The 14,220-nt window shown below is 47.9% G+C and overlaps 1 protein-coding gene across 2 annotated transcripts in view; it reads left to right on the forward strand.

Annotated features, from left to right (window-relative positions):
• Nucleotides 1–2,425: 2,425 nt before the first annotated feature.
• Nucleotides 2,426–14,220, forward strand: part of mgat3b (beta-1,4-mannosyl-glycoprotein 4-beta-N-acetylglucosaminyltransferase b) — a 58,107-nt gene continuing 46,312 nt past the window's right edge. For both annotated transcript variants that reach the window (XM_084565878.1, XM_084565879.1), the window contains exon 1: nucleotides 2,426–3,215. The gene's annotated coding sequence lies outside the window, so the exon portion shown is untranslated. The remainder of the gene's footprint in view (nucleotides 3,216–14,220) is intronic.

Genomic DNA, 14,220 nt, shown 5'->3' on the forward strand with positions numbered 1-14,220 from the left:
ACTACATTTTTGGTTATGCAGCTGTCTTTGAGGTAGACTCCTTTGTTTGTTTTTTTCATAAAATGGATTGCCATGAAATTAGTTTCAGACGCTGACGATGACCAGAAGTTGAACACCTCACTCTTCGTCATTGACGTTGCTGCTGCCCGTGGTGCTGAATCCTGGTTAAAATGAGCAGGATGGTACTTTGGTGACACAGGTCAGTTTGTGCCTGATCTCGTGGTGATGTTAGTAAATGATACTCCATTTTGATATTAGCTGGGGTGGGTATAAAGGAAGAAGAGTAAGAGGTGTTTAACATGCAACACTGGTCCTCAGATATGGTAGATGCCTTAACTATTAAGTCAACAGGTCATCATCCACATCCTGATTTCTGTTTATTCATTTACTTATTTTTGTCTCAGGCTCTCCACATTCAGCAAATCTGTCATTTCTGGATTCTGATTAACCACTGCGGATATGCAGATAATGGGAAGAGCACAGTCTGGACTGTAGTTGGCTTCCATCTAATCATTTGTGACAAACAAAACTAAAACACAGCACTGCTGGTGAAGGATGTTTGGTTAACTGACTACTAAAGCTTGGTTTGTGCTTCTGCGACGGAACCACGCTGAGCCTACTTGAGCGGCCACTGTATCTATGCATTTAAACATTCGCACCGGTGCGTCAGCATTGTTCTGAAGACCGTACACACCGGATGGCAGGTCAGCCTCGTTGTCGTGTTCGAGTTGAAAGTTGAACAGGAGTTGCTTTTACTGAAATCTCTGCAACTCGGAAAAGAAAGAAGACACACACTGATCAGGCATAACATTATGACATCCCTTGTGGCAACAGAATGTTGTTAGTGTGGGGGCCTCTGTGGATCATCCCACAGATACTTGATCAGTTTGGGATCTAGTGAATTTGGAGGCCAGGTCAACACCTTGTGCTGTTTTTCATGTTCCCCCTCGCCACCCCATCCCCTCCCAGTGTAGGTCCTGCTCGGGACGATCATTGGCGCAAACGATCCGGCGGATAAAACCGGAGAGGAGGGAATACGAAGGAGAGGTGACCGTAGAGTAACACCGGCTGAGGCACACACACACACACACAGAGTCTCCACACAGAGTCTCCGCACCGAGTCTCCAGCATCACCCAAATGCGATGGCATAGCAGCTCCTGCAGCAAAACGCAAAGACTCGACTCCGATCAGCAGGGCTCTCATCCACCATGAACCTCTGAAAGACATCTGACTCAGGCACAGTTGTGAAGGGTGGGAAGGGGAGTAGAGGGGGGGAACAGGACGACCCCTGCCATTGCACTTAGGATGTAAGACTGCAATGTGAGGTGGATGGTGCATGTGTGTGATGTTGATTTAGGAGGAGGATGTGTTTGAGGAGGATCCGAGTGATACTAAATGAAGAGCCATTTGGGAAAAGTTTGGGAGACATAAGAACCGTCTCTACTATAGGAGCCGAGCCATAAGATCCGAATCATTGAAAAGAGCTGGACTTCCCATCACTACTGGCAACAGAATTGTTTAAGTTGTTCCTAAAGCATTTTTGTGTGTGTGTCTGTGTCAGGCTGCCCTCAAGGAGTGTCATTGCTATGGGGGTGGGGGTGCCTGGTCTGGTCTAGGTGGGTGCTACATGTCTAAGTAACATCCACATGAATGAATGGGTCCTAAAGTCTCCCAGCAGAAGAACCGTCGCAATTTGCAGTCCTGATTGAACTCTGACCCTTGTCTCGTGCACGTACTTCACTTGTGGTGATTTAGGTTGAATGCCAGGTCCAAAAGTTTCCCAGCAGAACACTGTATTGTCACAAGATGCTCAATGTTATTCACTTCTCCTGTCTGTGGTTTTAATATTGTGGCTGATCGGTGTAAACCGATCTGCCATGTGAGAGTGGGGGGCCTCCAACTCAAATGCATTGTTCATTATTTCCAACAGTTCCAACTTTAAGTTGTGACCTGCTGCTCCTCAGGCGCCACCCTCAGGCCGCAGCACCAGCGGTAAACGTCTCCAGACGGCACCACTGTCTCTTCACATCACATCCGAGCAGCGTTTTTGCCCGCTGTGCAGTGAGCGTTGGAGCCTCACGGGGTCTCTGGCACGGTCACGGAGTTTCTGATCGGCAAACACTGCGCGGAGTTGGGTTCTTTTTTTTTTTTATTAAGGCAGCCATTTTGGAGACTCTGCGGAGCATTAAAGGAGAAACGAGTAATTGCAGACGTTTCTGCATCTGTGCGACTCCACTCCTCCTCTCATGTTTCATCTTTATCTCCGAGCACGGGCGACCCCCTCGCCCCGCTGATAAGCGGCATAACGGGGGGGAGGAGGAGGAGGAGGATGAGGAGGTCCCTTCTCGCGGGGCTCCTCCTCCCATTCCCTTCGTATTCTTTCACTTGCCCCCACACACACGCACTCGTCTCCACCTCCTCCTTACTGCGAGAGGCAGAGAGAGAGAGGGAGAGAGAAGGGGGATCGTGATGAAAAAGACGTAAAAGACAGGAGAGGAGTAGAGGGGCTTCTTATTTTTCATGCGAGCGGAAAAGGCGTCACAGCGGGTGCAGAGCGCAGCGCGGAGGACGGAAGAGAGAGAGAGAGAGAGAGAGACGCATCACGGAGGGAGACAGAAAAGACGGAGGGAGGAGGCGGCAGCGGGTCGTAAACACGACAGAAAACGGCGAATAGGACGCCAGACAGCGGCGATCATCACCCCACCGCCACCCCCACCCCGTGTTCCTTCTCATCTCTCCATCTCCATCCTCTTTTTTATTTTTTCTGGCTGAATTATTTTGCGCACCGGATCAGCTCGGCGGGTTTCTCCCCGTTGTCTTTTTTTTTTTTTGATAGCAGCTCGGTGTTTTCGGGGAATAAGCGTCGGCTGAGCCATCACTGCAACCGACAGGACCCCCTCCTCCCCCTCGCCACCCCATCCCCTCCCAGTGTAGGTCCTGCTCGGGACGATCATCGGCGCAAACGATCCGGCGGATAAAACCGGAGAGGAGGGAATACGAAGGAGAGGTGACCGTAGAGTAACACCGGCTGAGGCGCACACACACAGAGTCTCCACACAGAGTCTCCGCACCGAGTCTCCACACAGAGTCTCCAGCATCACCCAAATGCGATGGCATAGCAGCTCCTGCAGCAAAACGCAAAGACTCGACTCCGATCAGCAGGGCTCTCATCCACCATGAACCTCTGAAAGACATCTGACTCAGGCACAGATGGGTAAGAGGAGATGCTCGGCGTCTTGTTTTGTGAATTCCGGGATGTGGAGGCTGGGCGGGTGGGTGGGTGGGGGGGGGGGGGTTGTGAAGGGTGGGGAGGGGAGTAGAGGGGGGGGGAACAGGACGACCCCTGCCATTGCACTTAGGATATAAGACTGCAATGTGAGGTGGATGGTGCATGTGCGTGATGTGTGATGTTGATTTAGGAGGAGGATGTGTCTGAATGTGTGTGCTTTGCATTAAGGCGCATGGCTTTTGTCGCTTGTTGTCCTCTGTTCTCTTGATGCCTGGTTTGAATAACAGTCTTCCAGAAACGTGGGCTGATAGGTTCCTGAATGGGCCCACTATACAGCCTCTGGGGTCAAGGGGTCAGAGAGGGGACTACTGCCCTTTTACCTGCAAAAAGTCTTGGAAAGATAAACAAAATGAATTAATCTTTAAAGTAATCCATAAAAAGCTTAATGCACTAATTCAGAAAACTAATCCATAATGGGTAAAATGACCACAACAAAACAAAAATGGCCCCGTGAAACGACCACAGAACCAAAAACTATTCTTTGCATTTTCAAATCACTAGTAGTTCTGAAAGGCCCAATGCTGACACGACTTGGGGTCTGACTCCCACTTCCCCCTGCGGCGTTTTCGCGAGGCATTTTTAAGTGCCCACTAATGTTGCCATGTTCTACAGCCTGCCTCTTCGTTTTTTTTATTTTTTTTCCCCTACCACTGTCACACGTCCCCTATTTTTCCACCCGACGCACCTGAACTGATGGCAGCGCTCAGAGCCCTGTCACCGCTACATCTCCCAGCCCCGGAGGAAAGCGGCGCCACATGTCACATCACCGCGTCTGAATCACCGCTGCGAGCGACTGTCTGCCGTTTGCAGCGAGCGCTGACAGAAACCGTTTCTGTCTCGGGTCCAGTCAAACTGAAACCAAAAGCTGCCACAGCTGAACTGCAGCTGGGTCCGTTTCTAATTTCTCATGAGAGCGGCGCTCAGGGGTCGCGTATTGATCCGAGGCTCCGGAAGGGTGCAGGCTTACGATGGGTTGAGTAAGCTGATATATCTGATTTTTTAGCTTACTCATTTTTCTGCAAATGAGTGAGGGAGGGGGGGTTGGCGTTGGCCTGTGGGAGGCAGAGAAGCAGATGATAGTTTGGACTGTGGCGAGACACACAGGAAGAATCTGGCTGGTAAACAGGAAATCCTTTCTCTTTCCCTTCGCGTCGCATGTTGCCCTTGAGCCTGGCAATTAATCGGCAATGACTCCATTACAGCGGCCCGGTGGTGCAACAGTAGCAGACTGTAGTACCTGACAGCTCCCAGGTGAGCATGTGGGAAGCAAGGCGTTGCCGTTGAGCATGCACGAATGCAGGATTTTAAAGATGCACGGGAAGAGGTAATGATTTGAGAATGTTTCTCCAAGAGGGTACCAGCTCTTGGATGGCCTGTAAGGTATGCCACACCTCTTCTTTGTTGGTGGTCCAGTTGCACCCATAAGCTTCACCATGAAATGGCAATTTGTTGACTTGTTTGGACAAGATCATTGCCTGCCAGGTGTTAAAAGGGAGCAGGGAAGGAGTCTGAGTCAGAGGAAAGTACCTCACCGAGCTTGCAGCTACTGCTACCACTTCTGCCACAGTGGCTGCCAATGGCTGACGATGCCCCAACAAACATCCCAGAGCCCCCCCGCCCCATCTCTACCTTCCAAACTACAACACGGACAAAGATCACATCTCATCGGAGAGCCGGCCTTTTCAGTTCTGAGATGCTGATGCTGAGAGGCAGACGGGCTGGTGTGGGAGTCCTCGTGTTTGTGTGTGTGTATAGGCTCAAGGGCAACGTGTGATGTGAAATATTAAGGGGATCTTTGGGCGGGATTGGATTTCGAATGAGAATGGATGGATGCGTAGGGGGAAAAAAAATAGAATACGAGAAAAATAGAGAGAAAAGAGGGATTGACAAGGGAGCTCCACCTGAGCCCCACGGCCAAAACTCACTTCTTTTGCCAGATTTGCTTAAGGAGCACTCGAGTGATTTCTCCCTCTGTCTGTCACGACGTCTCAGCTTCATTTCCAATTGGCTGCATTGGCATGACATGTACGTACATTAATGTTGTCACAGACTAGAGAGAGGAAAATAGTGGATAAAGGAAAAGCCCCCCATACACTGGTCAGCCACAACATTATGACCACTGACAGGAGAAGTAAATAACATTGACCATCTTGTGGCAATTCAGTGTTCTGCTGGGAAACATTTGGACCTGGCATTCATTCGTGTGGATGTTCCTTAGACATGTAGCACCCACCTAGACCAGACCAGGCACCCCCACCCCATAGCAATGACACTCCTTGATTGCAGCAGTCATCCCCACAGAGACACACACAAAAACAGTTTAGGAACAACTAAAAAAAAACATGAAAAACAGCACAAGGTGTTGACCTGGCCTCCAAATTCACTAGATCCCAAACTGAGGGAGACCTACACAATATTAGGAAGGTGGTCATAATCTTATGCCTGATCAGTGTACATCTCCTATTCATAAGAATAAATTTTCTATTGTTTTGATTTGTCATCTTATCATCTTATTGTCATTTGACACCCGGCAAGGAAGCAAGTAAGCGCTGTTCCCGAAATGGCGAGCTACCCCTTTAAGGCCGTTAAATGCAGACTGACAGATCATTTGTCCTCTGTCCGTCTTTTCCCGTGGCAGCAGATAAACTTAGCTGCTGGTCCTGCAGTGTTTCTGTCTTTACCCACCAAAAGAAAGGCCGCCATCAGTATCATCGGACAACGTCACAATGTCCGGAGCGTTGCTGAAAAACCTTCCGCTCATATGTAGCTCTGAAATGGTATACATACATACAGTACACCGATCAGACATAACATTATGACCACGTCCTAATACTGTGTAGGTCTCCCTTGTGTCTCCAAAACAGTTGTGACTCATCAGAGAATGGACATGGACCTTTTGTCCATTATTTTTTTTTATTAACTCAAGCCTGAATTGCTGCCTGCTCTGTCTGATAACGGAGCTTTTTAACCGCCAACTGCTCAAATGTCAGATTATTAGTCGCAAACATCAACGGATCCAAACGTTTCTCCCCACCAGCAGTTAACACACTCATTTCACTCAAGTTAGCCTTCAAAATGCCTTTTACGGTGTCCTTTAACCTTTCATTGGAGATCTCAACCTCATAATGATTCGCTATCTTTAATAGCTGCTACCTTAGTAGTGCACCTATCCAAAAACTCCTCAGATGGAGCCTTAACAAACTCAGCTACTTCAGCCATGGCACACACACCGGAGAAAAGCCCGCAGTTACTTCTCTCAGACACAAGACAACATGAGTGACAGCAAGGTGAACACAAGGTCCGACAGGCCCCCCAAACAGAGCATACGATCCCCTCTAACTAAACTACCTAACCAAAACTAGCTAAACTTAATCACCCCTAGTCTTCGTGCGGCTACTTGCGGCGGGTGTTTATGCACTGGAGACCGCTGGCATGGGAAAGCGACCGCTCACTGGCGACAAACCCATAACCACGGCCGTGCTCCAGAGGACCAAGCTCTACCGCTTTCACCCCAATACCAAAACACAACGCCGCTTCGTAGGAAACGTCGCCTTATTCATAGCAATTAACGAGCCCATAAAGTTGTGCACCGATTGCGCAACAGAACATGAACTTTGTCGTGACCTGGCTCGTAAGCCATGACAAAAAAATGGAGAGACGCAGGTTAAACGTAAAGGTTAAAAAATGTATTTAAATTACAAAGTCGGCAATCAAGACTGAAATGAGGTTTGAGCGGGCGTATCGGTGTGCCTGTCGACGGGTGCATGATAGTGTGTGTGTACTGCTGGAAGGTGCGAAAATAAAATAACTAGGCCGATGCCAGCAGAGCAATAACGCAGTGCCGGAGGGATCAAGATCGAGAGTCGAGATCCGTGAGGGCTGCTACTGCCAGATCTTAAAGGATCAGGGAGACTGATCAGGTGCTCCCGGTTTCCCAAATTGAGTCCCGCCCACTAAGGTACCTGCAGAAAACAGACAAGCAAGAAAACAAGGGGGGAAAACACCGAACAGGCCCTACGGCAGCAGGCTGCCGTCACAGCGAGATCTCCCTGTCATCCATTCTTCCTCTTATTCCTCCTCTCACACAGCACTCCCATTATGCCGATCCCTCTTTTCACAGCCTGTGACTCAAGTTGCACGGCTGAAACAAATGGCCTAGCTGGCACACACAGAGAGTCTGTCAGTTAGTATTGCCAGAGGTGATCAGAAGCCACCTCCTCTGTCACATCAACCTGTTTTGCAGCTTTTCCTTGGAAAAGATAAGAATTTCTTTTCTAGGTAATCAGGTGTTGGCTACGAGTCACCCGAACCCCTGGTTTCAAACCCGTAGACTGCAGTCACATCGAGGATGTTTGAAGCTGTCATGTCAAGAGACAGTTTATTCCCCGAGTTTTTTTTTTTTTTCCCAAGTTGAACGTATTGCGTTTTGTGGAAGTGAGTGAGAATATCTGCTGGAAGCGGCCACGGACCAGGCTTGTTGTTATAAGCAGATGGAGGCAGACATCTGATATCCTGCAGTGTGTGAACACCAGTGAAGGACGGCAAAGGGCAGCAAAGACAGCTTTGCACAGCCGAAGGAAATTTGTATGTCAAATACAGGAAGGCATTTTAGTGCGTTCCTTCATTTGTTTGTCTTCCAGTGGTGACTTTTGGAGACTAAACTCAATTTGCTGGAGTGGAGTTGGGTGTAAACAAACAAAACAAACAGACAAAGCAAACATTTCTTTTACGTAAAATACCATATGGAACACTCTTTGAGTATGTTCTATGACCTCAGAAGAAATACTTTTAGCACAGCGTCACATAGTAAAGAACTATGAAAGGAAAGAAGGATTCCTTTCACTGAAAATGTGTCACCTTCCTTGGATATTTGACCCCCACGACCTCTGCAAGTCGAGGCAACTTTCCTCACTCTCCCACTTGTATACGGGCGGAGGACATGTTGACAAGTGGAAACTCGCGAGCCCCCAGATGAGAAGGAGACATATTGTGTTCGGCAGTTAAACCCCTGAAATGAAAAAAATATCTGTATGGCCATTTCGGAGATTCTGGACTTTTCGGTGAGGCAGGAGGTACAGTCTTTCTAAGCGTTTAAACTTGGTAGCGTCAAACACATTTCTTTAATTTCGCAATCAAAAGTGTAAAGCGGCACAGAGGAGCTGCGGTTGTCTGCCTACGGGTTCATTTCTGCTCTAAATTTTAATGCAGCTCTGATGCGCTGACAGAAACTGAAATTAGCGCATGTTCTCAGGATGCAAATGATGCACATGACTTGTTTTCCCGCACACTCCGGACGTGGAACGATTGTGGCTTTGAGCATCAGAACACAAACGAGTCTTTGTTTAGCAGAGGTTGCTGATCAGGTATTCAAACACAGCAGTGTCGCATTAATCTCCCAGGTGAACGTAAAAGGTCGACTGGCTCCCGGTTGCAGCACTTCCAGATCACCTGCGACTCCGCAGAGTGAAGTGCCGGTGGCGGCCATATTGGAGCGAAGGTTGCGGGAAGCCCAATCATGCGGGAGGGTTCGTGCTGGTCCCGGCGACCCCGAGGCAGCTTTGGCATCAATATGCTCTTTATTCCGCCGGTAGTCAGCGGGACAAAGGGATGTTTTGATTGCCGAGACACAGAGGCAAAACCCCGGTGAGCACTAAAGCAATTACAAGACACAGCTCAGCGGAGAGTGAAAGCAGAGAAAGGAGAAACATGCGGCGACCTGGGAGAAGCTGGAAAATAATCAGTTTCTGAGCGTTTTCTGTCAAGAGTTTTTCTCTCGGCTTTCGCGCGGCCCCGCTTCCCGTTGCTTCACCGTTGATACGCATCGTACGGTGTGCACCACTGTGCTTTGTAAGCGCCGCTGTTCAGGGAGACTCCAGGATGTCCAGATAGTGCAGCGCTAACCCCGCTAACAGGTTACGTACGGCCGGGCACAGCCTGCTGCTGCTGCCGTTGGGGGAATTAAGCCGTGCTCCACCTCTGATCTGGCATCTGTAGACACACATTCGCTCTATTAGACTCTACAAGGCTCCTGGCTGTGCTTACACCATTCCTTTAAAAGAGAGAGCCAAACACACACATCTCTTTCCTTTTTTGACACATATTTCATGCAGCGCATATAATCTTTCTCGGCCTTTCCCGCGAAGTCGTCCATTGTCTTTCCTCAGACTACACTTTTCCTACACACGCCTGCTTCGTGATCACCACCTCTGGCACATACTGCGGATCCCGTGTTGTGTTCAAAGACAGGTTGAAAGGGGAAAAGAAGGAAGGGACCGGTCAACCTGTACTTCCCCCCCCCCATCCTGCCTTTGGGGTTGAGTGTTCAGAGCCCTGGTTAGTCGGTCGGAGATTGTCCGACGATTGCCCCGGTGAGCCGCAGAGATAAAAATACCCCAGCAGAATGAAAGGTAGTGCTCTGGTGTCCTGCTTTCTTTTTATAAGCTCTCATTAGCGCAGTGAGTGAAGCTGCTTTGTTGAACACCCAAGCATCCCACATTTTCCTGTGTGAGTGTGTTTCGGCTCTATAGTTACCATGTCTGCACATCGGTATTTATATCATATTTTATGACCTATTTAAAACAAAAGAATGATAAAAAAAATTTAGAATCAATTTCCTATGTTTTTGTGAAGGACCATATACACCAATAAGGTATGGCATTATGACCACCTTCCTAATATTGTGTAGGTCTCCCTTGCGCCTCCAGAACAGTTGTGACTCATCAGAGAACAGACATGGGCCTTCTGAGGGCGTCCTGTGGTGTCTGGCAACAGAGCATTGTTAGTGTAGGGCCAATGGGTCCTGTGGGTTGAGGGGAGGGGCCTCTGTGGATCATCCCACAGTTACTTGATCAGTTTGGGATCTAGTGAACTTGGAGGCCAGGTCAACACCTTGTGCTTGGCTTACTTAGTCTGCAGCCTTACATGTCAGTCTCTAGAAATACAAAATGAACCCGAGCCAGGTTTGTGTGGTTTCTGATCGTGTTGAATCATACCGTTTCATATTCAGCTTGGTGTGTTAAGATATTCATGTAATTTCCGGAATGTTTTGCACAGACTTTGGGCCACAACGCATTTACCGTACTTCCTTCTTTGTACACTCACAGTTCTTGAATCCTCATGAGCTGTTTACTGAACCGTGTGCGCTCTTGGCTGACAGTGCCTTGATCCTAACTTTGACCTTGCCTACGTGCAATCTTCCAGCCTGTAAAGATTTCTGCTGGAGCCATTTCAGATGTAAACCGTTTCACAAGGATGGCCTGCATGTTATGAAGTTGCCTGTAGCTTTGGCCAACGTGAAAACAGTGGATTCCCTTCTTCTCAAGTGCATTAGCCACTGGAATGCATCTGTCGCATACTTTGAGATATTGCCCCCATTGTAGGCTACATAAACCACAGACTTACAATGCAGCGCAAGTCCACTTAATAACCCTTCCATAGTCTCTGACACACAAACACACACTGTCTCTCAGGCGGGGTCTTGAGGGGGCAGTGGTTGTGATGATTAAGTATAGATTTTTGCTGTGGCAGGTCGGACTGAGTGTGGCTTGGCTTTATGTGGGGGTGGATGAAGAGCACTCCACACACTGCTGCTGTTTGTCAAGGACTGACGCGACCATCAAAGGACTCGCGTCGCTTCCTATCTCCTTTCTGTCCCTCCTCCTCTCGCAGTGTGGAGGGTGCGTCCCTTTTCTAAATAAGGCAGTTTCTCCCTTGGCGTCCTCACCCCTCCCTCCACACGCAGGCACACACCGTCGCTGTGTCGTGCTCCTGTCAGGCTGCCAAGCTGACTTTACCACCGAGCCAAAATAGAAGTTGCCTGTCGCCGAGGACGTATCTTCCCCTTTCTTTCAGTGCCCCGCTTTCTCCCTCGCTTGCTTTCCTTTCAACTTCGCCCGTCTCTGTCGCCTCCGCGCCACCTTACACCGCTGTGGAGGCTTCGGGACATCCTCAGGAGACCCACCTAGCATGAAAATGGTCCTGACCTGCGCTCGACCCAGCATGTGTGTTTACTGAGGCTACGGAGCTGGAATGTACCGCTGCTGCACAATTTATAGGAGGGGTGCGCCTGGTGGTAGTTGGAAATGCAGCACGAGTCACGCCTGGGTCACAGATGAATATGAAGGTCTTTATTTGTGCGTTTTGGCTGCATTGCGTAACAGATGGTTTGGCAGAGTCAAAGGAGAGAAAAACTGAAAATATTCCACAACATTTGTGCATTTAGGTTAAAAACTGTGCAACATATAGACATTCTCCTAGCGTTTCAGTGGCTTGTACAGATCATACACACACCTTGCAATAGGTATCCATCTCCAGATACTGATCTACCGTGTCTAAATTTAGACTTTGTCTCGAGTATGTAATGGGATTTCTGTCTGTGTCTGTACCCGAGACATTGTAGTGGAAAAAAATGAGCAAATATAAACGATGGCAAACACTTGCACATTCAAAATATAGCATACATACTATATTTTAAACATCAGTGCTGACATGAGTCATCTGAATCTGACAGCTGGATTTCCCCTGAAGCTCATTACTCATTTGCCTGAAGCGGTCAGTGTAATAATAGTACAGGTGTACGCTGCCTGTGTGCAAATAAATATCAATCTAGTGTTGGTTTTCAGGTTCGCCTCTGACTGAACTCAACAGGAAGATCAGTTCTTTTTCATTTGCCATTGAACCTTGTATAAGGTGTTTTTTCAAACCGTAAGTATGCATAAGAAAATTAGCTAATACATTTGCCGTAGTCAGTGTTTAAATAAGGAAAGCGAACCAGTCAAAACACAGTGGGTCTGATGGGACCGGTGTGTTTTTAGGTCCCACTTCACATTGAAATGTCAGTACATGGACACCTTTGTACGGAGACACTTTTGAAAACATCTTTTGACTTGCAAATGCTTCTGGATTTGTGTGCAACCTTGGCAACACAGTGTGCGCCCATGATACACATCTAACACAAACACTACATCTGAAAACCAGTTGGCTGGAAGGAACATTGAGAATTTCTTTTGTTTTTTGCAAATGGTGGAACGGAATTCATAGTCCAAACGAGCAGAGGCAGCTAAGTGGACCTACGACATGTTCAATTTGTATTTGAAAAGACTCCATTGGATCGGGCCAGTCTGAACTTTGCCGTCTCTGCAGCATGTAGGACGTACATTGGGAGATGCCGTCGTGCCGGCTACACAGGCTTAATCTTTTCTTCCTCTCCGCTCAACTTCAGCAACCCTCCTGTCTTGAGCATACTTTGCACAGATTTGTGCAGAGTCCTCCCATGTGATGTACTGACGTTAAAGTCCTTCAGATATCTAAAGGGAGTATGTGAACTGACCACCAACAGACCTCTTGTTAATTTCTAGTCTGCCGAACATTGCTGTTTGGGTAGGCCGCAGTCATCCATGCGAAATACGCGACCAGCCTATCAAACTTGGGCTCATCTGATGGAGGGTGCCCTCCTTCAAAACCTCTGTGTAAGGTATCTGATCCTGCCTTTTGATGAAGGGCAGTCTTCAGAGGCAAATCCTGTTACAGACGTCAGCGTGCTGCTCCTGACATTTATCCTGGAGTTGGCGTGCAGCAAAGGTTATATCAACAGTCCACGCTGACTTTCCGGAATAAGATCAGGCCCCTAGATGTTAAAGGAGATATTTACTGGTACATGTGTCTAGATTTTGGAAGCTGTGGACCAGAAAGAGAGCCCCCTGTGATTGTCACAGAATTGGCGTTTCAATTTTCTTTTGTAGTTGTGCACAACAGTGGTATCTTTAGATATTTGGGGAAGTCAGTCTTTTTGTTTCACACAGAGGTAGAACTGAGGTTAGGGTGACATTTCAGAAAACACTAACCGCTAAGTTAATTTCCCTTTTGTATTGTTTTTTTGTTTTGACTTGCGAGGTCATCTCTATGCAATGCACACTCAGTTTTGGCGCGCTTTATTGTTTCTTGGGAGCCTACAGCATATCTCAAAATGATTTTGACTCTTGCCTGAGCACGAAATTGAAGACAACCCTATTCTATTCTATTCTTCTTTCACAGCATTCACTCAAGAATGTTTCAGGGAAATAAATAAAAAGAAAAACCTGGAAAAATCAGTGGAGGCCAAGGTAAAAGCTTCTGACAGGAAATTGAATTAGAAATGTTGTGGGCGAGATTATGTTCCATTCTAAAAAAAAAAAAAAAAAAAAGAAATACAAAATAGCAACTCAGCCACTGAGAAGTTTTTTTTTTTCTAAGAACGGCTGTGACGCACAGTTATCACATTACTCTTCTTTCTTCTGGTTGAAAGATGCGTACGTCAATGAGGAGGCTGTCGCTGCTAGTGCGAGGGAGGTGAGACGTTAACAAAGGTGGAGGAGGAAGAGCAATGGTGTGTGTGTGTGGATGGATGGATGGATGGAGGGATGGATGGAGGGAGGGAGGGGTGAATAGAGAGGACAACAGAGTGATGAGGAGGAGGAAAGACATTTTCATCAGGATTATCCCGGAGCAGAGAATCTCATCTGGGAAAGTGGCCCAGTGCTTACTGAACACACACACACAAACACGCAAACACACACTGCCTCAGGAGGCAGAAATAACTGGGAAAGCTCTGCTTCACCTCGGTTTGCCCAGGAAAGCCCCTCTTTAAAGCTGCTCGCTGCACTGTGGTCCTTCCAGCAAGACGCTGCTGCCGGATCCTAATATACTGTATAATGCCATGAAATGCTATGTGTGTTCATTCGTCAGTCCTCTGTGTTGAATCCCAGTGGATTTCCTCCCACTTGATTACCCTGTTTATTCATTGCGCGCCCCCAAACCCCTTCCCACCCACCAGCACGACGCAGCCAAGAGGAAAGCCTTGATAGCTGCGTGGTGCTTTGTATTCCACGGCTGTAGTTGCACACTGAAAACTCGAAACCAGATGCGTCAAAGTGTAGATTCAAGACCAAAACCG

The sequence above is a fragment of the Chelon labrosus genome (genome assembly GCF_963514085.1).
Source record: "Chelon labrosus genome assembly, chromosome: 2".
NCBI classification, from domain to species: domain Eukaryota; kingdom Metazoa; phylum Chordata; class Actinopteri; order Mugiliformes; family Mugilidae; genus Chelon; species Chelon labrosus.